The sequence below is a fragment of the Entelurus aequoreus genome, linkage group LG09 (genome assembly GCF_033978785.1).
Source record: "Entelurus aequoreus isolate RoL-2023_Sb linkage group LG09, RoL_Eaeq_v1.1, whole genome shotgun sequence".
NCBI lineage: Eukaryota > Metazoa > Chordata > Actinopteri > Syngnathiformes > Syngnathidae > Entelurus > Entelurus aequoreus.
In genome coordinates this window covers 65,419,949-65,447,466 of record NC_084739.1, presented here as the reverse complement: position 1 = coordinate 65,447,466, position 27,518 = coordinate 65,419,949, and the positions used below count along the sequence as shown (strand labels likewise).

The 27,518-nt window shown below is 43.2% G+C and overlaps 1 long non-coding RNA gene across 1 annotated transcript in view; it reads right to left on the bottom strand.

Moving 5' to 3' along the window:
* LOC133657629 (uncharacterized) overlaps positions 1–27,518 on the bottom strand; it is a 256,487-nt gene that overhangs the window by 46,788 nt on the left and 182,181 nt on the right. Inside the window, exon 13 of the long non-coding RNA XR_009827305.1 lies at positions 2,027–2,227. This is a non-coding gene — a long non-coding RNA (uncharacterized LOC133657629). The remainder of the gene's footprint in view (positions 1–2,026; positions 2,228–27,518) is intronic.

The window sequence follows — 27,518 nt, the reverse complement described above, 5'->3', positions numbered from 1 at the left end:
GGTGCGCCTTATATATGGAAAAGATCGAAAATAGACCATTCGTCGGCGGTGCGCCTTATATATGGAAAAAGGATCGGAAGTAGATCATTCATGAGCAGTGCGCTTTATATATTTAAAAAAATTAAAATAGACCATTCATCGGCAGTGCGCCTTATAACACGGTGCACCTTATGTATGTAAAAAGATAGAAAATAGAACATGCATCGGCAGTGTGTCTTTTAAACTGGCGTGCCTTTTGTATGAAAATAGACCTGACTACACCCGCTCATCGGCAGTGCGCCTTATAATCCGGTGCGCCTTACATATGGAAAAAAGATAAAAAATAGACCATCCGTCGGCGGTGCGCCTTATATATGGAAGGAAAAAAACGAAACTAGACCATTCACCGGCGGTTAATATATGGACAAGATCGAAAATAGACCATTCGTCGGCGGTGCGCCTTATATATGACAAAAAGATCGAAACCAGACCATTCGTCGCCAGTGCGCCTTATAATCCAGTGCGCCTTATATATGGAAAAAAGATCGGAAGTAGATCATTCATCGGCAGTGCGCCTTATAATCGGGTGCGCTTCATATATGAAAAAAATTGAAAATACACCATTCATCGGCATTGGGCCTTATAACCCGGTGCGCCTTGTGTATGTAAAAAGATCAAAAATAGAACATGCATCGGCAGTGTGTTTTATAAACCGGTGCGCCCTACATGTGAAAAAAGATTGAGAATAGACCGTTCATCGGCAGTGTGCCTTATATATGGAAAAGATCGAAAATAGATCATTCGTCGGCGGTGCTCGTTATATATGGAAAAAAGATCGGAAGTAGATCATTCATCGGCAGTGCGCTTTATATATGAAAAAATTTAAAATAGACCATTCATCGGCAGTGCGCCTTATAACACGGTGCGCCTTATGTATGTAAAAAGATAGAAAATAGAACATGCATTGGCAGTGTGTCTTTTAAACTGGCGCGCCTTTTGTATGAAAATAGACCTGACTACACCCGCTCATCGGCAGTGCGCCTTATAATCCGGTGCGCCTTACATATGGAAAAAAGATAAAAAATAGACCATCCGTCGGCGGTGCGCCTTATATATGGAAGGAAAAAAACGAAACTAGACCATTCGTCGGCAGTGCGCCTTATAATCCAGTGCGCCTAATATATGGAAAAAAGATCGGAAGTAGATCTTTCATCGGCAGTGCGCTTATAATCGGGTGCGCTTTATATATGAAAACAATTGAAAATACACCATTCATCTGCATTTCTCCTTATAACCCGGTGCGCCTTATGTATGTAAAAAGATCGGGAATAGAACATGCATCGGCAGTGTGTTTTATAAACAGGTGCGCCCTATATGTGAAAAAAGATCGAAAATAGACCGTTCATCGGCAGTGCGCCTTATAGTCTGGTTCGCCTTATATGTGGAAAAGATCGAAAATAGACCATTCGTCGGCGGTGCGCCTTATATATGGAAAAAAAGATCGGAAGTACATCATTCATCGGCAGTGCGCTTTAAATATTTAAAAAAATTTAAATAGACCATTCATCGGCAGTGTGCCTTATAACACGGTGCGCCTTATGTATGTAAAAAGATAGAAAATAGAACATGCATCGGCAGTGTGTCTTTTACACTGGCGCGCCTTTTGTATGAAAACAGACCCGACTACACCCGCTCATCGGCAGTGCGCCTTATGGTCCAGAAAAATACGGTAAGCGCAAAAAAAAAAAACGTGCTTAAAAAAATGTGCAATGGAGCGAAGCTGCAAAAAAGATGGTTTTCCCCATTCAGTTTCCGAAGCACTGTCTTGTTTCCTTTGTTTGCTCCCCCTGTCTTTCCCCGACGTCGTCCCCGAAGGTGTTTCCAAGGTGTGGCTTGTCCAAACAAACATGTCCGAAAACGAAAAGAGAAATGTTTCTACGCGGTGTCATTGTGCAGCTGCCGCGTCCGCAGGGTCCCGCAGATTAAACAGCCCCCGCCACACCCTCGCATTAGTCATGCACCTCGGCCCTCGTGCACAATGGCTGACCTGAATCGGCGGTCCTGTTCTCAATCAGCGTCTCCCACCAAGGTTATTGGCCGAAATCCAGAGGTCGCGGCGGGATCCCGGTTCATCACGAGGCCCAGGCATGTGGAGTTAATAATTTGTGTTTTACAGCTGTTACACAATGGACACTGTGTCAAACTCCTCCGACAAGGTGGCCTCCCGGCTTCACGTGTCCGGGTGAGACTGTTGACGAGAGGGAGGGGAAAAAAGAAAAAAAAAGCCAAAGAAAGTTATTCATGCGAAGGAGAGCAGGAGTCAGGTTGTAATGTATAATGCAGAAAGCCGTGCGACGGCGCGTCGCTCTAATGTTGTATTTAGGAGGCAGCCTGACTGCGAGCCGACGTTCCCTGCGCGACGGCGGCGAGACAATTTGTATAGATCTCCACGCCGAGCGCCAGGGAAGGGGCGAAACATCCGCTCCGCGGGCCGAGGCGAACGCCAGCAGTGACGTGAGGTCGCAGCAACGCGGCTGACCCAGCCAAGGCACGGACACTTCATTAGGAACGCCTGCACGAGGGGTAACAAAACACGGCCAGAAATGTCAGCCATTAAAACTGCAAGGGTCTGTTTTGACTCACTTCACAACATGACACGCGCTGTATATTATAGTAGGCAGAATTCATTTCCTCAGCAAGGTCCCGAATTGTACAATATTGATGCACATTCCGTTATACAAATAAATATAATATTGCAATGTTTACCATCCATCCATCTTCTTCCGCTTATCCGAGGTCAGGTCACGGGGGCAGCAGCCTAAGCAGGGAAGCAAGAACATATGAAAGAAGATCGAAAATAGAACATGCATCGGCAGTGTGTCTTACAAACTGGTGCACCTTATATATGGAAGAAAAAAAAAATAGACCATTCATCGGCAGTGCGCCTTGTATATGGAAAAGATCGGAAATGGACCATTCGTCGGCGGTGCGCCTTACATATGGAAAAAAGATCAGACCTAGACCATTCGTCGGCAGTGCGCCTTATAATCCGGTGCGCCTTATATATGGAAAAGATCGAAAATAGACCACTCGTCTGCAGTGCGCCTTATATATGGAAAAAAGATCAGACCTAGACCATTCGTCGGCAGTGCACCTTATAATCCGGTGCGCCTTATATATGGAAAAGATCGAAAATAGACCATTCGTCTGCAGTGCGCCTTATATATGGAAAAAAGATCAGACCTAGACCATTCGTCTGCAGTGCGCCTTATATATGGAAAAAAGATCAGACCTAGACCATTCGTCGGCAGTGCGCCTTATAATCCGGTGCGCCTTATATATGGAAAAGATCGAAAATAGACCACTCGTCTGCAGTGCGCCTTATATATGGAAAAAATATCAGACCTAGACCATTCGTCGGCAGTGCGCCTTATAATCCGGTGCGCCTTATATATGGAAAGGATCCAAAATAGACCATTCGTCGGCAGTGCGCTTTATATATGGAAAAAAGATCAGACCTAGACCATTCGTCGGCAGTGCGCCTTATCATTCCGGTGCGCCTTATATATGGAAAAGATCGAAAATAGACCATTCGTTGGTGGTGCACCTTACATATGGAAAAAAGATCAGACCTACACCATTCGTCAGCAGTGCGCCTTATATATGGAAAAGATCGAAAATAGACCATTCGTCGGCGGTGCGCCTTACATATGGAAAAAAGATCAGACCTAGACCATTCATCTGCATTGCGCCTTATAATCCGGTGCGCCTTATATATAGAAAAGATCAAAAATAGACCATTCGTCTGCAGTGTGCCTTATATATGGAAAAAAGATCAGGCCTAGACCATTCGTTGGCAGTGCGCCTTATAATCCGGTGCACCTTATATATGGAAAATATCGAAAATAGACCATTCTCTGGCGGTGCGCCTTACATATGGAAAAAAGATCAGACCTACACCATTCGTCAGCAGTGCGCCTTATATATGGAAAAGATTGAAAATAGACCATTCGTCGGCGGTGCGCCTTACATATGGAAAAAAGATCGCAAGTAGACCATTCGTTGGGAGTGCGCCTTATAATCCGGTGCGCCTTATATATGGAAAAGATCAGAAATAGACCATTCGTCTGCAGTGCGCCTTATATATGGAAAAAGGATCAGACCTAGACCATTCGTCAGCAGTGCGCCTTATAGTCCGGTGCGCCTTGTATATGGAAAAGATCGAAAATAGACCATTCGTCTGCAGTGCGCCTTATATATGGAAAAAAAGATCAGACCTAGACCATTCGTCGGCAGTGCGCCTTATAATCCGGTGCGCCTTATACATGGAAAAGATCGAAAATAGACCGTTCGTCTGCAGTGCGCCTTATATATGGAAAAAAGATCAGACCTAGACCATTCGTCGGCAGTGCGCCTTATAATACGGTGCGCCTTATATATGGAAAAGATCCAAAATAGACCATTCGTCGGCAGTGCGCTTTATATATGGAAAAAAGATCAGACCTAGACCATTCGTCGGCAGTGCGCCTTATCATTCCGGTGCGCCTTATATATGGAAAAGATCGAAAATAGACCATTCGTCGGCGGTGCGCCTTACATATGGAAAAAAGATCAGACCTACACCATTCGTCAGCAGTGCGCCTTATATATGGAAAAGATTGAAAATAGACCATTCGTCGGCGGTGCGCCTTACATATGGAAAAAAGATCAGACCTAGACCATTCGTCTGCATTGCGCCTTATAATCCGGTGCGCCTTATATATGGAAAAGATCGAAAATAGACCATTCGTCGGCAGTGCGCCTTAAATATGGAAAAAAGATCAGACCTACACCATTCGTCGACAGTGCACCTTATAATCCGGGGCGCCTTATATATGGAAAAGATCGAAAATAGACCATTCGTCGGCGGTGCGCCTTACATATGGAAAAAAGATCAGACCTAGACCATTCGTCGGCAGTGTGCCTTATAGTCCGGTGCACCTTATACATGGAAAAGATCGAAAATAGACCATTCGTCGGTGGTGCGCCTTGTATATGAAAAAAAAATCTAAACTAGACCATTCTTCGGCAGTGCACCTTATAATCCGGTGCGCCTTATATATGGAAAAAAGATCGCAAGTAGACCATTCGTTGGGAGTGCGCCTTATAATCCGGTGCGCCTTGTATATGGAAAAGATCGAAAATAGACCATTCGTCGGCGGTGCACCTTACATATGGAAAAAAGATCAGACCTACACCATTCGTCAGCAGTGCGCCTTATATATGGAAAAGATCGAAAATAGACCATTCGTGGGCGGTGCGCCTTATATATGGAAAAGATCGAAAATAGACGATTCGTCTGCGGTGCACCTTATATATGAAAAAAAAGATCGAAACTAGACCAATCGTCGGCAGTGCGCCTTATAATCCGGTGCGCCTTATATATGGAAAAAAGATCGCAAGTAGATCATTCACCGGCAATGCGTCTTATAATCTGGTGCGCTTTATTTATGAAAAAATTGAAAATAGACCACTCATCGGCAGTGCGCCTTATACGTTTGTATATGGAAAATATCGAAAATAGACCAGACTTTCCTCTCCCCAGCCACTTGGTCCAGCTCCTCCCGGGGGATCCCGAGGCGTTCCCAGGCCAGCCGGGAGACATAGTCTTCCCAACGTGTCCTGGGTCTTCCCCGTGGCCTCCTACCGGTCGGACGTGACCGAAAAACCTCCCTAGGGAGGCGTTCGGGTGGCATCCTGACCAGATGCCTGAACCACCTCATCTGGCTCCTCTCGATGTGGAGGAGCAGCGGCTTTACTTTGAGCTCCTCCCGGATAGCAGAGCTTCTCACCCTATCTCTAAGGGAGAGACCCAACACCCGGCGGAGGAAACTCATTTCGGCCGCTTGTACCCGTGATCTTGTCCTTTTGGTCATAACCCAAAGCTCATGACCATAGGTGAGGATGGGAACGTAGATCGACCGGTAAATTGAGAGCTTTGCCTTCCGGCTCAGCTCCTTCTTCACCACAACGGATCGATACAGCGTCCGCATTACTGAAGACGCCGCACCGATCCGCCTGTCCACCTCACGATCCACTCGTCCCTCACTCGTGAACAAGACTCTGAGGTACTTGAACTCCTCCACTTGGAGCAGGGTCTCCTCCCCAACCAGGAGATAGCATTCCACCCTTTTCCGGGCGAGAACCATGGACTCGGATTTGAAGGTGCTGATTCCCATCCCAGTCGCTTCACACTCGGCTGCGAAGCGATCCAGTGAGAGCTGAAGATCTTGGCCAGATGAAGCCATCAGGACCACATCATCTGCAAAAAGCAGAGACCTAATCCTGCAGCCAGGATTAGGTCTCTAGGATTGAGGGTATCTGATGCACATTCCGTTATACAAATAAATATAATTTGCAATGTTTTCCAATATCGTGGAATAAACTTTTTTTAGTACAAATGGGTCAGAATGAATGGCGTCTATTTTACGGTGCAGTGTTTATTTGTACAGGTTGAAGATTGATCAACCAATCAATCAATGTTTACTTATATAGCCCTACATCACGAGTGTCTCAAAGGGCTGCACAAGCCACAACGACATCCTCGGCTCAGATCCCACATCAGGGCAAGGAAAAAACTCAACCCGGTGGGATGACAATGAGAAACCTTGGAAGGGACCGCAGATGTGGATCTAACAATAGTGTGAGGGTCCAGCCCATAGTGGATCTAACATGATAGTGGGAGTCCAGTCCATAGTGGATCTAACATGATAGTGGGAGTCCAGTCCATAGTGGATCTAACATAATAGTGGGAGTCCAGTCCATAGTGGATCTAACATGATAGTGGGAGTCCAGTCCATAGTGGATCTAACATAATAGTGGGAGTCCAGTCCATAGTGGATCTAACATGATAGTGGGAGTCCAGTCCATAGTGGATCTAACATAATAGTGTGAGGGTCCAGTCCATAGTGGATCTAACATGATAGTGGGAGTCCAGTCCATAGTGGATCTAACATAATAGTGAGAGTCCAGTCCATAGTGGATCTAACATAATACTGTGAGAGTCCAGTCCATAGTGGATCTAACATAATAGTGTGAGATTCCAGTCCATAGTGGATCTAACATAATAGTGTGAGAGTCCAGTCCATAGTGGATCTAACATAATAGTGAGAGTCCAGTCCATAGTGGAACTAACATAATAGTGAGAGTCCAGTCCATAGTAGATCTAACATAATAGTGAGAGTCCAGTCCATAGTGGATCTAACAATAGTGTGAGGGTCCAGTCCATAGTGGATCTAACATGATAGTGGGAGTCCAGTCCATAGTGGATCTAACATAATAGTGGGAGTCCAGTCCATAGTGGATCTAACATGATAGTGGGAGTCCAGTCCATAGTGGATCTAACATAATAGTGTGAGGGTCCAGTCCATAGTGGATCTAACATGATAGTGGGAGTCCAGTCCATAGTGGATCTAACATAATAGTGAGAGTCCAGTCCATAGTGGATCTAACATAATACTGTGAGAGTCCAGTCCATAGTGGATCTAACATAATAGTGTGAGAGTCCAGTCCATAGTGGATCTAACATAATAGTGTGAGAGTCCAGTCCATAGTGGATCTAACATAATAGTGAGAGTCCAGTCCATAGTGGAACTAACATAATAGTGAGAGTCCAGTCCATAGTGGATCTAACCTAATAGTGTTAAAGTCCAGTCCATAGTGGATCTAACATAATAGTGAGAGTCCAGTCCATAGTAGATCCAACATAATAGTGAGAGTCCAGTCCATAGTGGATCTAACATAATAGTGAGAGTCCAGTCCATAGTGGATCTAACATAATAGTGAGAGTCCAGTCCATAGTAGAACTAACATAATAGTGAGAGTCCAGTCCATAGTGGATCTAACATAATAGTGAGAGTTTAGTCCATAGTGGATCTAACATAATAGTGAGGGTCACCCACATATGCGGTCCTCTCCAAGGTTTCTCATAGTCATTCACATCGACGTCCCACTGGGTTGTGAGTTTTTCCTTGCCCTTATGTGGGCTCTCTGCCGCGGATGTCGTTGTGGCTTGTGCAGCCCTTTGAGACACTCGTGATTTAGGGCTATATAAATAAACATTGATTGAGGTGAAATTACATCAACTCCCACGGCACACTAAACAACTGTGGTTGAAAAACACTGTGATAGAGGATGCCAATCAGTGCAGGTGCACCTATAGCCAGTGACAGGTGAGTGAGTACCATCACAAGTCAGTCCCGGGCAGCAAACGCCGTAAAAAATTGAAAAACGACAAAGTTTTTTCCGCTGCGGAGAATAAAAAGATATTTACTTATTTACCGCCTGAGCCAAAAGACTGGCGATGAAACTGACGTCTATCAACAATGTTTGAGTGAGGAATAATGAATATATTTGCCGTGTAATTCAGACGTGCGCTCGCCTCCAGATAGTTGAGCTTCCCCCCTTCATGCACCTCTGTATTTTATTCAAAGCAGGAGCCGAGCAGAGGAAATAAAAAAAAAAGCTTTTATTATCCAGCCTATCGCTACAGCCGGAGGAGAAACGCCGGGTAAAATAGTGACTTAATATTTCATATTGGTTGGATTATTCATCCATACACACACAAGACATTTCCTCCCCCCCGCACGTCCTCATTAACCCTTGTGTAATGTTCATATTGTTGTTACTCAGCCAGCGTTTGTGGGTCTGATGGACCCCTTGCATTTTGTGGCTTTTAAAGCCTCACAATTTAAACAATTTTATGTTAAAATACTTAACAGATGTTTACCCTATCCCAAGAAACATCTGTTCAGTATTTTAACATAAAAGTGTTTGATTGTGAGGCATTAAAAGCCACAAAATGCAACGGGTCCATCAGACCCACAAACGCTTGCTGAGTAACAACAACAATAATAATAATAATGATAGATTTTATTTGTAAAAAGCACTTTACATTGAGTAAACAACCTCAAAGTGCTACAGTGTATTAAAAAAAAAAAAAAAAAGATTAAAAAAAAATAAATAAAAAAATGAGAACAGCAAAATAGCTAAAACTCGTATGCATGTATCTAAAAAAAAAAGGCTTTTTTAAAAAGAAGGGTTTTTAAGCCTTTTTTAAAAGCATCCACAGTCTGTGGTGCCCTCAGGTGGTCAGGGAGAACGTTCCACAGACTGGGAGCGGCGGAGCAGAAAGCCCGGTCTCCCATTGTTCGTAGCTTTGTCCTCGGAGGTTGGAGGAGGTTAGCCTGTCCGGAGCGGAGGTGTCGTGTGGAGGATTTGGGGGTGAGTAGTTCTTTGAGGTAGAGGGGGGGGGGGGGCATTTCCATGGAGGCACTGGCGGGTGAGTAGGGAGACTTTGAATTCAATCCTGAGTGGAACAGGAAGCCAGTGAAGGGATTTGAGAGTTGGTGTGATATGGTCGTATTTCCGCACTCTTATCAGGATCTTAGCAGCATTATTCTGTACTGGAAGTACTGCAGCTTCTGGAAGTTCTTGCAATGTGAATGTTGCACGGAAAATTTCTCTGCCAGTTTCTGCATCCCGCAGGGATTCTTCTTTTTGTGTTTCTGCACCTGCGGTTCCCATGCAAGGTTGCAACATTGTTTGTCAACACTGTCTGCTCTCATTTTCTCGCACATTTGACCCTCTGATGTTCTGTGTACCTACACTCTGTCCTCCTCCTGTCTAGGCCTGCTGTGTGTGTATGTGTGTGTGTGTGTGTGTGTGTGTGTGTGTGTGTGTGTGTGTGTGTGTGTGTGTGTGTGTGTGTGTGTGTGTGTGTGTGTGTGTGTGTGTGTGTGTGTGTGTGTGTGTGTGTGTGTGTGTGCGCGCGCGTGTGGTACACAAAACATCAATTTCCACACTTCTATTAGCCCCAGGGCCCAGTGGACCCGGACTACTTGTATGTAAGAGAAATGTGTAGGGCAGGGGTGGGCAATTAATTTTTACCTTCAATCAATCAATCAATCAATCAATCAATGTTTATTTATATAGCCCTAAATCACAAGTGTCTCAAAGGGCTGTACAAGCCACAACGACATCCTCGGTACAGAGCCTTGGGCCGCATGAGCAACCCGAGCACTGCTGGAGGGCCACACCGACAATATTTCATTTCAATTTTGCTAAAATTATTTTTGATATACCGTAAGATAAATTATAATAATAACAATAATAATAATAATTTCATTTAACCTAACTTAACTTTATACAAAAGCAGATTGCTTTTGATGGTTTTATTTTTAACACTGTCTTACACAACACTTCCTGATGTATAATACAATGCAAAAATGTCAATTGCTGTCACTTTATCCGGCATCCTCTTTAAAAGTTCAACATTTTTCCCTGTCAGATTTGGACAACCATCTGTTGTCACACCTGCCAGCTTGTCCCATTTCAGTCCTAACATGTCCAAACACGCATTTACCTATGTGAACAAGTCATTACCTGTGATTGTCCCTTTAATTGACTGCATGGCTGCCAGCTCCTCCCTGATTTGAAAGTCTGCAGTTATCCCACGTAAGAAGATGAGCAGCTGGGCGGTGTCACGTACATCGCAGCTCTCATCCAAAGCCAGCGAAAAACAGTCAAAGTCGGCCGTGCTGTTCTTCAGCACTCGTTGCAGTGCGTCGGGAGAGTGACACGTTCTCAAATGCGCCCCTTTTCTCCGGGCATATCAGCGCAACAGAGTCCAATAAGCACTCCTTAATAAACTCTCCGTCAGAAAACGCCTTACTTTTTCTGGCGATTTTGTGAGAAATGACGAAACTTGTCCTGACGGCTGCATCTCTGGGGGTGTGAAATATGGCAAAAAGTCCTTGTCGGGTTTGCAGTTTTACCATCAACGCATCAGCCTCCCTTGCGCACGCTTCATCAGACACATTCCGGTATTTTTCCCCGTGCTTCGTCGTGTAGTGGCGATTCAAATGATATTCTTTAAACACAGCAACCTGTGTACCACAAATTAAGCACACCTCTTTACCTTTAATTTCTGTATAGAAATACTTGGCAGTCCATGTCTTGTTGAAAACACGCCATTCGTCATCAACTTTTCTCTTTTTAGCGTCTCGGGGATAACCGGGTATCACTTGTCGCTGTGCACCTTCACTCACAGGTTACACCCGGACATACGCCCATAAATAACACTTTTCAAAATAAAAGCAGCACAGTTGTATTGCACGCACGACATAGATGTTTTTTTTTTTTTATTTTCTAATTTGTGATTGCCAGTGTTCACATTCACTCACAATCGCGCGCGAGCATACGTCCACACGGAAGTAACACAAATAACGCTTTTCAAAACAAAAGCAGCACCGTTGTATTGCACACTCGACAAAGACAGTTTTTTAAATGTATTTTGTAATTTATGATTGGCCTCACGCGGGCCGGACAGGGACACACAAAGGGCCGGATGTGGCCCGCGGGCCGTAGAATGCCCAGGTCTGGTGTAGGGGGGGTGTATGGTGTGTGGTCATTAAAGGCCTACTGAAATGATTTTTTTTTATTTAAACGGGAATAGCAGATCCATTCTGTGTCATACTTCATCATTTCGCGATATTGCCATATTTTTGCTGAAAGGATTTAGTAGAGAAAATCGACGATAAAGTTCGCAACTTTTGCTCGCTGATAAAAAAAAAGCCTTGCCTGTACCGGAAGTAGCGTGACGTCAGAGGAGGTAATATCCTCACAATTTTCCTTTGTTTACAATGGAGCGAGAGAGATTCGGACCGAGAAAGTGACGATTACCCCATTAATTTGAGCGAGGATGAAAGATTCGTAGATGAGGAACGTTACAGTGAAGGACTTGAGAGGCAGTGATGGACGTATCTTTTTTCGCTCTAACCCAGGGGTGTCAAACTCATTTTAGATCGGGGGCCACATGGAGAAAAATCTACTCCCAAATGGGCCGGACTAGTAAAATCACAGCACGATAACTTAAATATAAAGACAACTTCAGATCTTTTTCTTTGTTTAAAAAAAAATAAAACAAGCACATTCTGAAATTGTACAAATCATAATATTGTTGTTGTTTTTTTACACTTACATGTTGCAGTTAATAGTATTCTATCTTTATATGTCGTTATTTATATTTTCTGAATAAATTATGTGACAATGTTCATCAGTCAACTCATTGGTGTTAATTTTCAATCTATCAAAATAAAAAAAATATATGAAAATGTTTGTTATTTATGTAGTTTGATCATTTTCCTTGACTGATGTACTAACATCATGTTGTTTATTTTGTACATATGTAGCATCATCTACAATGATACAAAGAATTGCTATTGCGACATCCAGTGGACAAATTTAGAACAGCAGTTTCTTTCATTCAAAAGGTTCAGATTAATTTTTATACTTAGCAAACTCATCCCGCGGGCCGGATAAAACCTGTTCGCGGGCCTGATCCGGCCCTCGGGCCGTACGTTTGACGCCCCTGATCTAACCGTAACTTAGGTACAAGCTGGCTCATTGGATTCCACACTCTCCTTTTTCTATTGTGGATCACGGATTTGTATTTTAAACCACCTCGGATACTATATCCTCTTGAAAATGAGAGTCGAGCACGCGAAATGGACATTCAAAGTGACTTTTATCTCCAAGACAATACATCGGTGACACACTTAGCTACTGAGCTAACGTGATAGCATCGTTCTCAAATGCAGATAGAAACAAAATAAATAAACCCCTGACTGGAAGGATAGACAGAAGATCAACAATACTATTAAACCATGTACATGTAACTACACGGTTAAACATTCTCAGCCTGGTAAGGCTTAACTATGCTGTTGCTAACGACGCTTAGGCTAATTTAGCAACTTAGCAACCGGACCTCACAGAACTACCAAGGTAATCAAAAAGGTTAACCAACGAACGAGATTTCTCTACAGAATTTCCTCTCTGGTCAACAAAAGCACCTTGAGGATTCTGGCGGGAACTCTCGTTCAACCCTTTTTCGATTACGCATGCACCTCCTGGTACCCTAGCACCTCCAAAACCCTCAAATCTAAACTCCAAACATCTCAGAACAAGCTAGTCAGGTTACTTCTAGACCTCCACCCCAGATCCCACCTCACTCCTACCCACTTCTCTAAAGTGGGCTGGCTCAAGGTGGAGGACAGAGTTAAACAACTTGCACTGAGCCTAGTCTATAAAATCCGCTACACCTCCCTGATACCGAAGTACATGTCAAACTACTTCCTTAACGTAAATGACCGCCATAACCACAACACCAGGGGGTGCTCCACTAACCACGTTAAACCCAGATTCCGAACTAACAAAGGTCTTAACTCATTCTCTTTCTATGCCACATCAATGTGGAATGCGCTCCCAACAGGTATAAAAGAAAGGGCATCTCTATCCTCCTTCAAAACCGCTATAAAAGTTCACCTCCAGGCAGCTACAACCCTAAACTAACACCCTCCCCGGATTGCTAATAATCAAATGTAAACAATCAAATGCAGATTCTTTTTCTTATGCCTTCTGATCTCTCTCTCTCTCTCTCTCTCTCTCTCTCTCTCTCTCTCTCTCTCTCTCTCTCTCTCTATGTCCACTACCCCCCCCCCACCCCACCCCCCCTCCACACTCCTGATTGTAAATAATGTAAATAATTCAATGTGATTATCTTGTGTGATGACTGTATTATGATGATAGTATATATGATAGTATATATCTGTATCATGAATCAATTTAAGTGGACCCCGACTTAAACAAGTTGAAAAACTTATTCGGGTGTTACCATTTAGTGGTCAATTGTACGGAATATGTACTTCACTGTGCAACCTACTAATAAAAGTCTCAATCAATCAATCAATCAATCAATCAACGGCGCGACGAAGGACTTCATCCGTGGGTTTGGCGGCAAGCATCGGCTAGGCGTCTGCTATCAGGGTAAGTAGTCCTTGTTGTGTTGCTGTAAGTATTGTACTTAGCCGCTAAGACACCGCTCCCACCTACAACGTTCTTCTTTGCAGCCTCCATTGTTCATTAAACAAATTGCAAAAGATTCACCAACACAGATGTCCAGAATACTGTGGAATTTTGTCGAAGAAAACAAGAGGTTTTTGTATCGGGTCCGATGGGGTCCAACCACTTCCGTGGATTTTGTGACGTCACGCGCATAGATCATATCCAAAGGAGTTTTTCAACCGGAAGTGTGGCGGGAATTTGAAAATGTCACTTTATAAGTTAACCCGGCCGTATTGGCATGTGTTGCAATGTTAAGATTTCATCATTGATATATAAACTATCAGACTGCGTGGTCGGTAGTCGTGGCTTTCAGTAGGCCTTTAAATATGTATTCTGATATATGTTCTTCACAGAAAATGAGCCAAAGTCAGTGAGTCTCAGTTTGAAAAATGTATGAATTGTATCATTTTTCATTTTAATTAAAAAAATGAACACGGGTCCCACAGACCCGAACACCACACAAGGGTGTCGCGCATTGGAACTTTTTAAAAATGCAACTATTTCCCCCCTCCTCCATCTTTAAAGGGCTTGTATCTAATGTACTAAGATTGAATTTGCCGTGGCTTAGCGTCCATTATTAGGCGAGGCCTGGCTGGGGGTGTGGCGAGTAAGAATTGGTTCCACTTTTAAAGTATTAATTGATTGGCGGTGCGGCATCATGCACCGGGCGCGGCACTCGTTTCCCGCGTCACCCCCCCCCCACACACACACACCCTCGTCCCCCTATCTGCGAGTTTAGCATTTCAGCAGTGTCAATATCAAACCGCGGGATTACACGCCGCCGTCGTCAATAGCGCTAATGCTTCTACACGTGTTAAGGTTAACCCAGCGGTACCTTTGAGATAGTCGCTCGGAAAAAAGAAAAAGAAAAAGAGAGAGAGGACTTAAAAATGTCACGCAAACCTCAACAGACCCGCCATGATCACACGCTATACTCAGAGGGTCTTGTTGCATTTTTTTTTTCCTCCCTCTTTTTTCCTAACATTTGACAGCTTATGATTATGGAGGAGACAATTTCGCTATTCTTGAAGGTATTTGATTCCCATCATGTGTGATGTGCCATCAGACCGCCTGCGCCCGTCACCAGAGATGCCATTATTGATCAGAGGGCCACCTCGTTGGGATTCTCTTAAGTGTTTACGAGGCGAGCGCACAAAGACAACTCGCGGCTTGACTCGGGAGCCTTTTTTGCTCCCGGGCTACTTAAAATGGGAACAAAACGACATTTTTTGCTGCTCTCGCCTACAGTGTCCACCCTTGCTAGAAAACCTACCACTTTAGTTGTTAGAGCTAAGTTCAAGGGCTAATATTTGTACAAAAACCTACAAAAGCCAAAAGCAGTGAAGTTGTCACGTTGTGTAAATGGTGAATAAAAAGAGAATACAACAAATCCTTTTCAACTTATATTCAATTGAATAGACTGCAAAGACAAGATATTTAACGTTCCAACTGACAAACTTCATTTTTTTGTGCAAATAATCATGAACTTAGAATTTAATGGCAGCAACACATTGCAAAAAAGTTGTGTTACATGGCCTTTCCTTTGAACAACACTGAGGAACTGAGGAGAGACATTTTTGAAGTGGAATTATTTCCCATTCTTGCTTGATGTACAGCTTAAGTTGTTCAACAGTCTCCCTTCTCATATTTTAGACTTCGTAATGCGCCACACATTTTCAATGGGAGACAGGTCCGGACTACAGGCAGGCCAGTCTAGTACCCGCACTTTTTTACTACGAAGCCACGTTGTTGTAACACGTGGCTTGGCATTGTCTTCCTGAAATAAGCAGGGGCGTCCGTGAAAAAGACGTTGCTTGGATATAATATAGTACCAGACACCTTCATAACAATATGCGCTATGTACAATATACACACTGCAAGTATATATATAATGTAGTAACAGACACCTTCATAACAATATGTAATATGTACAATATACACACTGCAAATATACACTACCGTTCAAAAGTTTGGGATCACCCAAACAATTTTGTGGAATAGCCTTCATTTCAAAGAACAAGAATAGACTGTCGAGTTTCAGATGAAAGTTCTCTTTTTCTGGCCATTTTGAGCGTTTAATTGACCCCACAAATGTGATGCTCCAGAAACTCAATTTGCTCAAAGAAAGGTCAGTTTTGTAGCTTCTGTAACGAGCTAAACTGTTTTCAGGTGTGTGAACATGATTGCACAAGGGTTTTCTAATCATCAATTAGCCTTCTGAGCCAATGAGCAAACACATTGTACCATTAGAACACTGGAGTGATAGTTGCTGGAAATGGGCCTCTATACACTTATGTAGATATTGCACCAAAAACCAGACATTTGCAGCTAGAATAGTCATTTACCACATTAGCAATGTATAGAGTGTACTTCTTTAAAGTTAAGACTAGTTTAAAGTTATCTTCTTTGAAAAGTACAGTGCTTTTCCTTCAAAAATAAGGACATTTCAATGTGACCCCAAACTTTTGAACGGTAGTGTATATATATATATATATATATATATATATATATATATATATATATATATATATATATATATATATATATATATATATATATATATATATATATGTATATATATATATATATATATATATATATATGTATATATATATATATATATATATATATATATATATATATATATATATATATATATATATATATATATATATATATAATGTAGTAACAGACACTTTCATAACAATATGTAATATATTTATCGTAGTTTGGTCATTTTGTGCACAGTTGGAACTAATTATTCAGTGTATTTATTTCCGTTTCCTGCAACAAATTTGTTCCTACACCCAGAATGAAACGCGAGTGTGTTTTCCAATTACGGCTGACTTGGTAACAAACAACGAAGACGACTATTTTCGGAAAAATGAAGATTCACAATTCACTACCTTTTTGAAGCTGAATATACAGAGGATGAAGGAAGGAAGCGGGCGAGACGTTGGGGCAGACGGAACCCGAGAGAGTGCAACATGGTCATGCCGCGAATCTGGAACTTTTGAGCCAAGCCATGCCGAATTATTTAAACGTTTATCTTTTTGTTTCTCATAATGACTGTGAGCAACAGGCAAAATAAAAATAAAAAAAGGTGCAGTTCCCCTTTAAAAGACGGTCAGAAAGCGACTTGGAGATGGTTAGAAAACATAACCAAAAGCATCACCATTACTTGTTATGCAAAACACCAGGAAATGTTTTTAATGTCGAGAAAGAATCATAATATGACCCTTTTAAGCGTACTTTTTTGGACGGGTGACCACAAATTTCATTTTAAGAAAAAACAAGAATTCCTTTCAACTAAATTTCGCTTAAATATGTCATTTAGTTGACTGATTTACGACTTGTACGTACTAATTGCAAGTTACCCAGGGGACAGAGCGCCCTTAAAGTCCACATCCTGTGGTCGACCCATCATGTACAGTCGTGGTCAAAAGTTTACATACACTTGTAAAGAACATAATGTCATGGTTGTTTCATTTGACCACAGAACTTTCCTCCAGAAGGTCTTATCTTTGTCCATGTGATGTCAGATGAAACAAAAATTGAGCTGTACCCAGCAATATATTTGGAGGAGAAAAGGTGAGGCCTTTAATCCCAGGAACACCATACCTACCGCCAAGCATGGTGGTGGTAATGTTATGTTCCGGGCCTGTTTTGCTGCCAATGGAACTGGTGCTTTACAGAGAGTAAATGGGACAATGAAAAAGGAGGATTACCTCCAAATTCTTCAGGACAACCTAAAATCATCAGCCCGGAGGTTGGGTCTTGGGCGCAGTTGGGTGTTCCAACAGGACAATGACCCCAAACACACCTCAGAAGTGGTAAAGGAATGGCTACATCAGGCTAGAATGAAGGTTTTAGAATGGCCTTTCCCAAAGCCCTGACTTAAACACGTGGACAATGCTGATGAAACAAGTCCATGTCAGAAAACCGACAAATTTAGCTGAACTGCACCAATTTTGTCAAGAGGAGTGGCTTGTCAGAATCGCCTTATTGCAGTGAAACTTGCCAAGGGACAATTTGGAAGTAATCTTCCTTTCTCATTGTCCCATTTCTTCCTGAAGTCGACGATGATCTCCTTGGTCTTGTCGACGTTCAGGACCAGGTTGTTGGTTCTGCACCAGTCAACCAGATGTTTCACCTCCTCCCTGTGGTCCACGTCGTTGTTGTCACGGATGAGGCCCACTACTGTTGTGTCGTCCGTATACTTCACAATGTGGTTAGTAGTGGACCTGGTGCAGCAGTCATGGGTCATCAACGTGAACAGCGGCGGACTCAGGAAGCAGCCCTGGGGGGGGAGCCGGTGCTCAGGTGCTCCTCCCACCCCCACCAAGGACTGTTTTCCCTGCTGGACTCTAGAAAGAGCTTCCGCAGCCTCCGTAGCAGAACCTCCAGGTTCTGTAACAGCTTCTTCCCTCAGGCCGTAAGACTCCTGAACGCATTAAAATAATCCCCTCAATTCCCCCCCCCCAAAATGGATTAACTCGCTGGAATATAAAGACAATATACATCCAAATCGACAGGCGGATCGGTGCGGCGTCTTCAGTAATGCGGACGCTGTATCGATCCGTTGTGGTGAAGAAGGAGCTGAGCCGGAAGGCAAAGCTCTCAATTTACCGGTCGATCTACGTTCCCATCCTCACCTATGGTCATGAGCTTTGGGTTATGACCGAAAGGACAAGATCACGGGTACAAGCGGCCGAAATGAGTTTCCTCCGCCGGGTGTTGGGTCTCTCCCTTAGAGATAGGGTGAGAAGCTCTGCTATCCGGGAGGAGCTCAAAGTAAAGCCGCTGTTCCTCCACATGGAGAGGAGTCAGATGAGGTGGTTCAGGCATCTGGTCAGGATGCCACCCGAACGCCTCCTTAGGGAGGTGTTTCGGGCACGTCCGACCGGTAGGAGGCCACGGGGAAGACCCAGGACACGTTGGGAAGACTATCTCTCCCGGCTGGCCTGGGAACGCCTCGGGATCCCCCGGGAGGAGCTGGACCAAGTGGCTGGGGAGAGAGAAGTTTGGGATTCCCTCTCCCGACCTCGGATAAGCGGAAGAAGATGGATGGATGGATGGATATACATCCATAAACGTGGATGTATATGAAAAAGTAATCTATTTATTTATATCTGCACCTTATTGCTCTTTTATCCTGCACTGCTATGAGCTAATGCAACGACATTTTGTTCTTATCTGTACTGTAAAGTTCAAATTTGAATGACAATAAAAGGAAGTCTAAGTCTAAGTCTAATTTACTCTCTGTAAAGCACCAGTTCCATTGGCAGCAAAACAGGGCCCAATGTGCCCCCCCTTCCACAAGGGAGAAGGGGGCAGAAAAGAAAAGAAACGGCAGATCAACTGGTCTAAAAAGGGGGTTTATTTAAAGACTAGAGTATACAAATGAGTTTTAAGATTGGACTTAAATGCTTCTACTGAGGTAGCATCTCTAACTGTTACCAGGAGGGCATTCTATAGTACTGGAGCCCGAATAGAAAACGCTCTATAGCCCGCAGACTTTTTTTGGGCTCTGGGAATCACTAATAAGCCGGAGTTCTTTGAATGCAGATTTCTTGCTGGGACTTATGGAACAATACAATCAGCAAGATAGGATGGAGCTAGACCGTGTAGTATTTTATACGTGGCATGGTGTTCCTCAGATTTAAGGTCACTGTGGGGAGGCGTGGCCGGCAGACCGACAGTGAGGCGGGGCACGCCGGGGGCGACCCCGAGATGGCGACGAGGAGGCGTGGCCGGTGGGCCAGCGGCGAGGCGGGGCGCGCCGGGATCGTTGCCGTAATAAATATCAGGTGCGTGGATCGCCCGGCCGCGCACAATTGTGTAATCCCCTCCCAGTGTGTAAAAGGGCGGCAGCCGAGAACGACGGGGCAGAAGGAGCTGGAGAGACGCGAGCACATGCAGGGCGAAATCAACAGAGAGCGAGGGACAGACGACGACGCGGGAGGCCGAAAAGCGACCGGAAGAGCGAGCAGTGGAAGAGGAAGGGGCTGAAAAGCGACCCGACCAGAGACTGAGTTTAATTGAAAAATAAACAAAGTCACAAACTGCTTGCAGTCATGTCAGTTCTTGGTGGTCCATGGAACCCCGACAGCGATAGACTGTTACAGTCACATTTTCAGTAGACCCATAATAAATTAATAAAAGAACCAAACTTCATGAATGTTTTGTGTGACCAACAAGTATGTGCTCTGCATAGTGTTCCTCAGATTTAAGGTCACTGTGGGGAGGCGTGGCCGGCAGACCGACAGTGAGGCGGGGCATGCCGGGGCCGACCCCGAGATGGCGGCGAGGAGGCGTGGCCGGTGGGCCAGCGGTGAGGCGGGGCGCGCCGGGATCGTTGCCGTAATAAACATCAGGTGCGTGGATCGCCCGGCCGCGCACAATTGTGTAATCCCCTCCCAGTGTGTAAAAGGGCAGGCAGCCGAGAACGACGGGGCAGAAGGAGCTGGAGAGACGCGAGCACATGCAGGGCGAAATCAACAGAGAGCGAGGGACAGACGACGACGCGGGAGGCCGAAAAGCGACCGGAAGAGCGAGCAGTGGAAGAGGAAGGGGCTGAAAAGCGACCCAACCAGAGACTGAGTTTAATTGAAAAATAAACAAAGTCACAAACTGCTTGCAGTCATGTCAGTTCTTGGTGGTCCATGGAACCCTGACAGCGATAGACTATCACAGTCACATTTTCAGTAGACCCATAATAAATTAATAAAAGAACCAAACTTCATGAATGTTTTGTGTGACCAACAAGTATGTGCTCTGGAGAGGGAAGTCTGGGGGTCTCTGCTGGAGCTGTTGTCCCCGCGACCCGATACCAGATAAGCCGTTGAAGATGGATGGATGGATGAAGTATGTGCTCCAAGGCGCAAATAAGAGTTGTAGAAATTATTCGAAACTCAAGACAGCCATGACATTATGTCCTTTACAAGTGTATGTGAACTTTAGACCATGACTGTACGTCTCCAAGTGTAGCCATGCGCGGCAATCTCCTATTTATTTTCCCCGACACATAGCACTCTCCCGACTGTAACGGGTGCAAGTGACAGCGAAGAAATCCCCCACAATGCTGCCGAATTAGGGGCCCGCTCTATTAGACACATGATCACATGACGTGGGATTAGTGGACTGGAGTCTTCAAAGCTGCTATTACAACTCCTGAGATGCGATACAGGCCTCCCCGCCGCTCCCCGCAGGGGCGCGCGGCTCCTCCTCGGAGAATTACCTGACACCGTCGTGTCTGCGCGCCGGGAGACGAGCGCGAGTGGAACAGCCCCGACATCAGCGGGACGTGCTCCCCGCCATGCTGCGCTGAGCCAACAAACCCTGCATTTAATCCCACGTGTGAGCTGCCACTGCGGCTTGGCGGGGCCCGCCTGGCAGAAAGGGAGTTAGGGTGCTCAGGCTGGAGGGACGGGCGATAAAGTGGATTAGAGATGGAGGCACGCCATCAAACTGAATGGGGGGAGACAGCCTCCAAATGTTAATCGGGATTCACTTTTAGGTAATCGTCCTCGCATAATCTCGGGTTCCTAGGAATCAGGGTGGAGCTCCTTGGTGCGGCGGTAATTAAAAACGGTGGGGCGACAAGCGCTTACCGTATAGGTGGGCTAAATCCCACCCTACTCAACTCTCTGATCGGCTTTTCCATTACGACTCCTCATCCGACAGCGGCAAAAACCATCCATTCTAGAACGTATCAAAATATTCAACCTTTTATAAAGTTAAAGTACCAAAGATTGTGGCAAAATGATTCTCTGCATTTGACCCATCACCCTTGATCACACCCTGGGAGGTGAGGGGAGCAGTGAGCAGCAGCGGTGGCCGCACCCGGGAATCATTTTTTTGGTAATTTAACCCCCATTTCCAACCCTTGATTCTGAATGCCAAGCAGGGAGGTTAATGGCTCCCATTTTTATAGTCTTTGGTATGACTCGACCTACCGATCTCAGGGTGGACACTCTAACCACTGATGGGACAATGGAAAAAGAGGATTACCTCCAAATTGTCCCTTGGCAAGTTTCACTGCAATAAGGCGCTTTTGGTAGCCATCCACAATCTTCTGGCAATATGACCAATGTATGATCCTGTAACTACTTGATATCGGATTGATACCCAAATGTGTGGTATCATCCAAAACTAATGTAAAGTATCAAAGAAGAGAATAATAAGTGATTATTACGTTTTAACAGAAGTGTAGATAGAACATGTCAAAAGAGAAAATAAACAGATATTAACAGTAAATGAACAAGTAGATTAATAAATAATTTGTCCGTGATAATTTTGACAAAATATTGGTATCGCTTTATATATGGAAAAAGACCGAAAATAGAGCATTCTCCGGCAGTGCGACTTCTACATGAAAAAAGGTCAGAAATGGACCATTCATTGGCGGTGCACCTTATAATCCGGTGCGCCTTATATATGAAAAAAGCTTTTTAAAAATAGACCATTCATCGGCAGTGCATTTTATAATCCGGTGCGCCTTATATATGAAAAAAGAACGAGCATAGACCATTCATCGGCAGTGCGTTTTATAATCCGGTGCGCTTTATATATGAAAAAAGAACAAAAATAGACCACTCTTCGGCTGTGCGCCTTGTAATCTGGTGCGCCTTATATATGAAAAAAGGTCAGAAATGGACCGTTCATTGGCAGTGCGCCTTACATATGAAAAAAGAAAAAAAATAGACCATTCTTCGGTAGTGCGCCTTGTAATATGGTGCGCCTTATATATGAAAAAAGGTCGGAAGAGGAGCATTCATTGGCAATGCATTTTGTAATCCGGTGCGCCTTATATATGAAAAAAAAAAACGAAAATAAAACATACGTCGGCATTGCACCTTATAATCCGGTGCGCCTTATATATGAAAAAAGATCGCAAATAGACCGTTTATCGGCAGTGCGTATTATAATTCAGTGAGCTTTATGTATGGAAAAAGACGGAAAATAGACCATTCTTCGGCAGTGCGCCTTGCAATCTGGTGCGTCTTATATATGAAAAAAGGTCGGAAATGGACCATTCATTGGCAGTGCGCCTTATATATGAAAAAAGTTATTAAAAAAATAACCCATTCATCGGCAGTGCGTTTTATAATCCGGTGAGCTTTATATATGAAAAAGTTCGAAAATAAGCCATTCGTCGGCAGTGCGCCTTATATGTGGAAAAATATAGAAAATAGACCATTCATCGGCTGTGTGCCTTTTAATCCGGTGCGCCTTATACATGAAAAAAGATCTCAAATAGACCGTTCATCGGCAGTGCGCATTATATTCCGGTGCGCCTTATACATGGAAAAAGACCGAAAATAGACAATTTTTCCGCAGTGCGCCCTGTGATCTGGTGCGCCTTATATATGAAAAAGGTCAGAAATGGACCATTCATTGGCAGTGCGCCTTATAATCCGGTGCACTTTATATATGAATTTTTTATTTTTTTTTAAATAGACCGTTCATTGGCAATGCGTTTTATAAACCGGTGCGCCTTATACTGTATATGGAAAAGATCGAAAATAGGCCATTCGTCGGCAGTGCGCCTTATGTATGGAAAAAGATCTAAAATATACCATTCGTGGGCAGTGCGTCCTATATATGGCAAAAAGATAGAAAATAGACCATTCATCGGCAGTGCGTCTTTTAATCCGGTGCGCCTTATACATGAAAAAATATCACAAATAGACCGTTCATCGGCAGTGATCCTTTTAATCCGGTGCGCCTTATATATGGAAAAATACTAAAAATAGACCATTCTTCAGCGGTGCGCCCTCTAATCTGGTGCGCCTTATATATGAAAAAAACTCGGAAATAGACCATTCATTGGCAGTGCACCTTATATTTGAAAAAATATATTTTTTAAATAGACCATTCATCAGCAGTGCGTTTTATAATCCGGTGCGCCTTACATATGAAAAAAGAACGAAAATAGAACGTTCATCGGCAGTACGCCTTGTATATGAAAAAATAGAAGCTGCGCCTTACATATGGAAAAATACCGAAACTAGACCATTCTTCGGCAGTGCGCCTTGTAATCTGGTGCGTTTTATATATGAAATAAGGTCGGAAATGGGCCATTCATTGGCAGTGCGCATTATAATCCGGTGCGCCTTATATATGGAAAAAAACGAAAGTAGACCATTCACCGGCAGTGCGCCATATAATCCGGTGCGCTTTATATATGAAAAAAAATAGAGACTGCGCCTTATATATGGAAAAAGACCGAAAATAGACCATTCTTCGGCAGAGCGCCTTGTAATCTGGTGCGCCTTATATATGCAAAAAAAGGTCAGAAATGGACCATTCATTGGCAGTGCGCTTTATAATTTGGTGCGCCTTATATTTGAAAAAAGATTTTTTTAAAATAGACCATTCATCTGCAGTGCGTTTTATAATCAGGTGCGCCTTATATAGGAAAAAAGATCGAAAGTAGACCATTCGTCTGCAGTGCGCCTTATAATCCGCTGCGCCTTATATATGAAAAAAACGCAAATAGACCGTTCATCAGCGGTGGGCATTATAATCCGGTGCGCCTTACGTATGGAAAAAAATTGAAAGTAGACCATTCATCGGCAATGCGCCTTATAATCCGGTGTGCTTTATATTTGAAAAACATACAAACTGCGCCTTATATATGGAAAAAGACCGAAAATAGACCATTCTTCGGCGGTGCACCTTGTAACCTGGTGCGCTTTATACATCAAAAAAGGTCGGAAATGTGCGCCTTATATATGAAAGGATTTTTTTTTTAAATAGTCTGTTCATCCGCAGTGCGCATTATAATCCTGTGCGCTTTATATATAGAAAAAGACCAAAAATAGAGCATTCTTCGGCAGTGCACCTTGTAAACTGGTGCGCTTTATATATGAACAATGGTCTGAAATGGACCATTCATTGGCAGTGCACCTTATAATCCGGTGCGCCTTATATATGAAAAAAACGCAAATAGACCGTTCATCAGCGGTGGGCATTACAATCCGGTGCGCCTTACGTATGGAACATTTTTTAAAGTAGACCATTCATCGGCAATGCGCCTTATAATCCGGTGTGCTTTATATTTGGAAAACATACAAACTGCGCCTTATATATGGAAAAAGACCGAAAATAGACCATTCTTCGGCGGTGCACCTTGTAACCTGGTGCGCTTTATACATCAAAAAAGGTCAGAAATGTGCGCCTTATATATGAAAGGATTTTTTTTTTTTAAATAGTCTGTTCATCCGCGGTGTGCATTATAATCCTGTGCGCTTTATATATAGAAAAAGACCAAAAATAGAGCATTCTTCGGCAGTGCACCTTGTAAACTGGTGCGCTTTATATATGAACAATGGTCTGAAATGGACCATTCATTGGCAGTGCACCTTATAATCCGGTGCGCCTTATATATGAAAAAAAGATTAAAAAATAGACCATTCATCGGCAGTGCGTTTTATAATCCGGTGCGCTTTATACATGGGAAAAGATCGAAAATAGACCATTCGTCGGCAGTGCGTCTTATATACGAAACAAATATAGACCATTAATCGGCATTGCGCTTTATAATCCGGTGCGCTTTATATATGGAAAAAGATCGAAAATAGACCATTCATCGGCAGTGCGTCCTATATACGAAAATAATATAGACAATAGACCATTCATTGGCATTGCACCTTATAATCCGGTGCACTTTATATATGATTTTTTTTTTTTTTTTAAGGTGGGCCATTCATCGGCAGTGCGTTTTATAATCCGGTGCGCCTTATATATGAATTTTTTATTTTTTTTTTAAGCGGACCATTCATGCATTTTATAATCCAGTGCGCCTTATATATGAAAAAAGAATGGAAATAGACCATTTGTCGGCAGTGCGCCTTATAAACCGGTGCACCTTATATATGGAAAAAGATCGAAAATAGACCATTCGTCGGCATTGCATCCTATATACGAAAAAAATATAGAAAATAGACCATTCATCTGCATTGCGCCTTATAATCCGGTGCGCTTTATATGTGGAAAAGGATCGAAAATAGACCATTCGTCTGCAGTGCGTCCTATATACGGAAAAAATATAGACAAAAGACCATTCATCAGCATTGCGCCTTTTAATCCGATACACCTTGCAACCTTTTTTTTTTGTTTTGTTTGTTTTTTGTTTGCTCCATGCTTTTTTAACCTGTAAAGCACTTTGGTGCAATCTAAAAAGTTGTTGAAAATGTGCTATATAAATAAAGTTGACTTGACTTGACTTGACTTGACTTGACTTGACTTGACTTATATATGATTTTTATTTTTATTTTAAGGTGGGCCATTCATCGTCAGTGCGTTTTATAATCCGGTGCGCTTTATATATGGGAAAAGATCGAAAATAGACCATTCTTCGGCAGTGCGCCTTGTAATCTGGTGCGCTTTATATATGAAAAAAAAGTTTTTTAAATGGACCATTCATCGGCGGTGTGTTTTATAATCCGGTGTGCTTTATATGTGAAAAAAGAACGCAAATAGACCATTCATCGGCAGTGCGCCTTGTAATCTGGTGCGCCTTATATATGAAAAAAGGTCGGAAATGGACCATTCATTAGCATTGCAGTTTATAATCCGGTGCGCTTTATATATGAAAAACGTTTTTTTTTTTTTAAATAGACCATTCATCGGCAGTGCGTTTTATAATCCGGTGCGCCTTATATATTGGAAAAGATCGAAAATAGACCATTCGTCGGCAGTGCGTCTTATATACGAAAAAAATATAGAATATAGACCATTCATCGGCAGTGCATTTTATAATCCAGTGCGCCTTATATATGAAAAAATAATGAAAATAGACCATTTGTCGGCAGTGCGCCTTACAAACCGGTGCGCCTTATATATGGAAAAAGCTCGAAAATACACCATTCGTCGGCAGTGCGTTCTATATACGAAAAAAATATAGAAAATAGACCATTCATCTGCATTGCGCCTTATAATCCGGTGCGCTTTATATGTGGAAAAGGATCGAAAATAGACCATTCGTCTGCAGTGCGTCCTATATACGAAAAAATATAGACAATAGACCATTCATCGGCATTGCGCTTTATAATCCGATGCACCTTATATATGATTTTTATTTTTATTTTAAGGTGGGCCATTCATCGGCAGTGTGTTTTATAATCCGGTGCGCCTTATATATGAAAAAATAACGCAAATAGACCATTCTTCGGCAGTGCGCCTTGTAATCTGGTGCGCTTTATATATGAAAAAAAAAGTTTTTTAAATGGACCATTCATCGGCGGTGTGTTTTATAATCCGGTGCGCCTTATATGTGAAAAAAGAACGCAAATAGACCATTCATCGGCAGTGCGCCTTGTAATCTGGTGCGCCTTATATATGAAAAAAGGTCGGAAATGGACCATTCATTAGCATTGCAGTTTATAATCCGGTGCGCTTTATATATGAAAAACGTTTTGGGTTTTTTAAATAGACCATTCATCGGCAGTGCGTTTTCTAATCCGGTGCGCCTTATATATGGGAAAAGATCGAAAATAGACCATTCGTCGGCAGTGCGTCTTATATACGAAAAAAATATAGAATATAGACCATTCATCGGCAGTGCATTTTATAATCCAGTGCGCTTTATA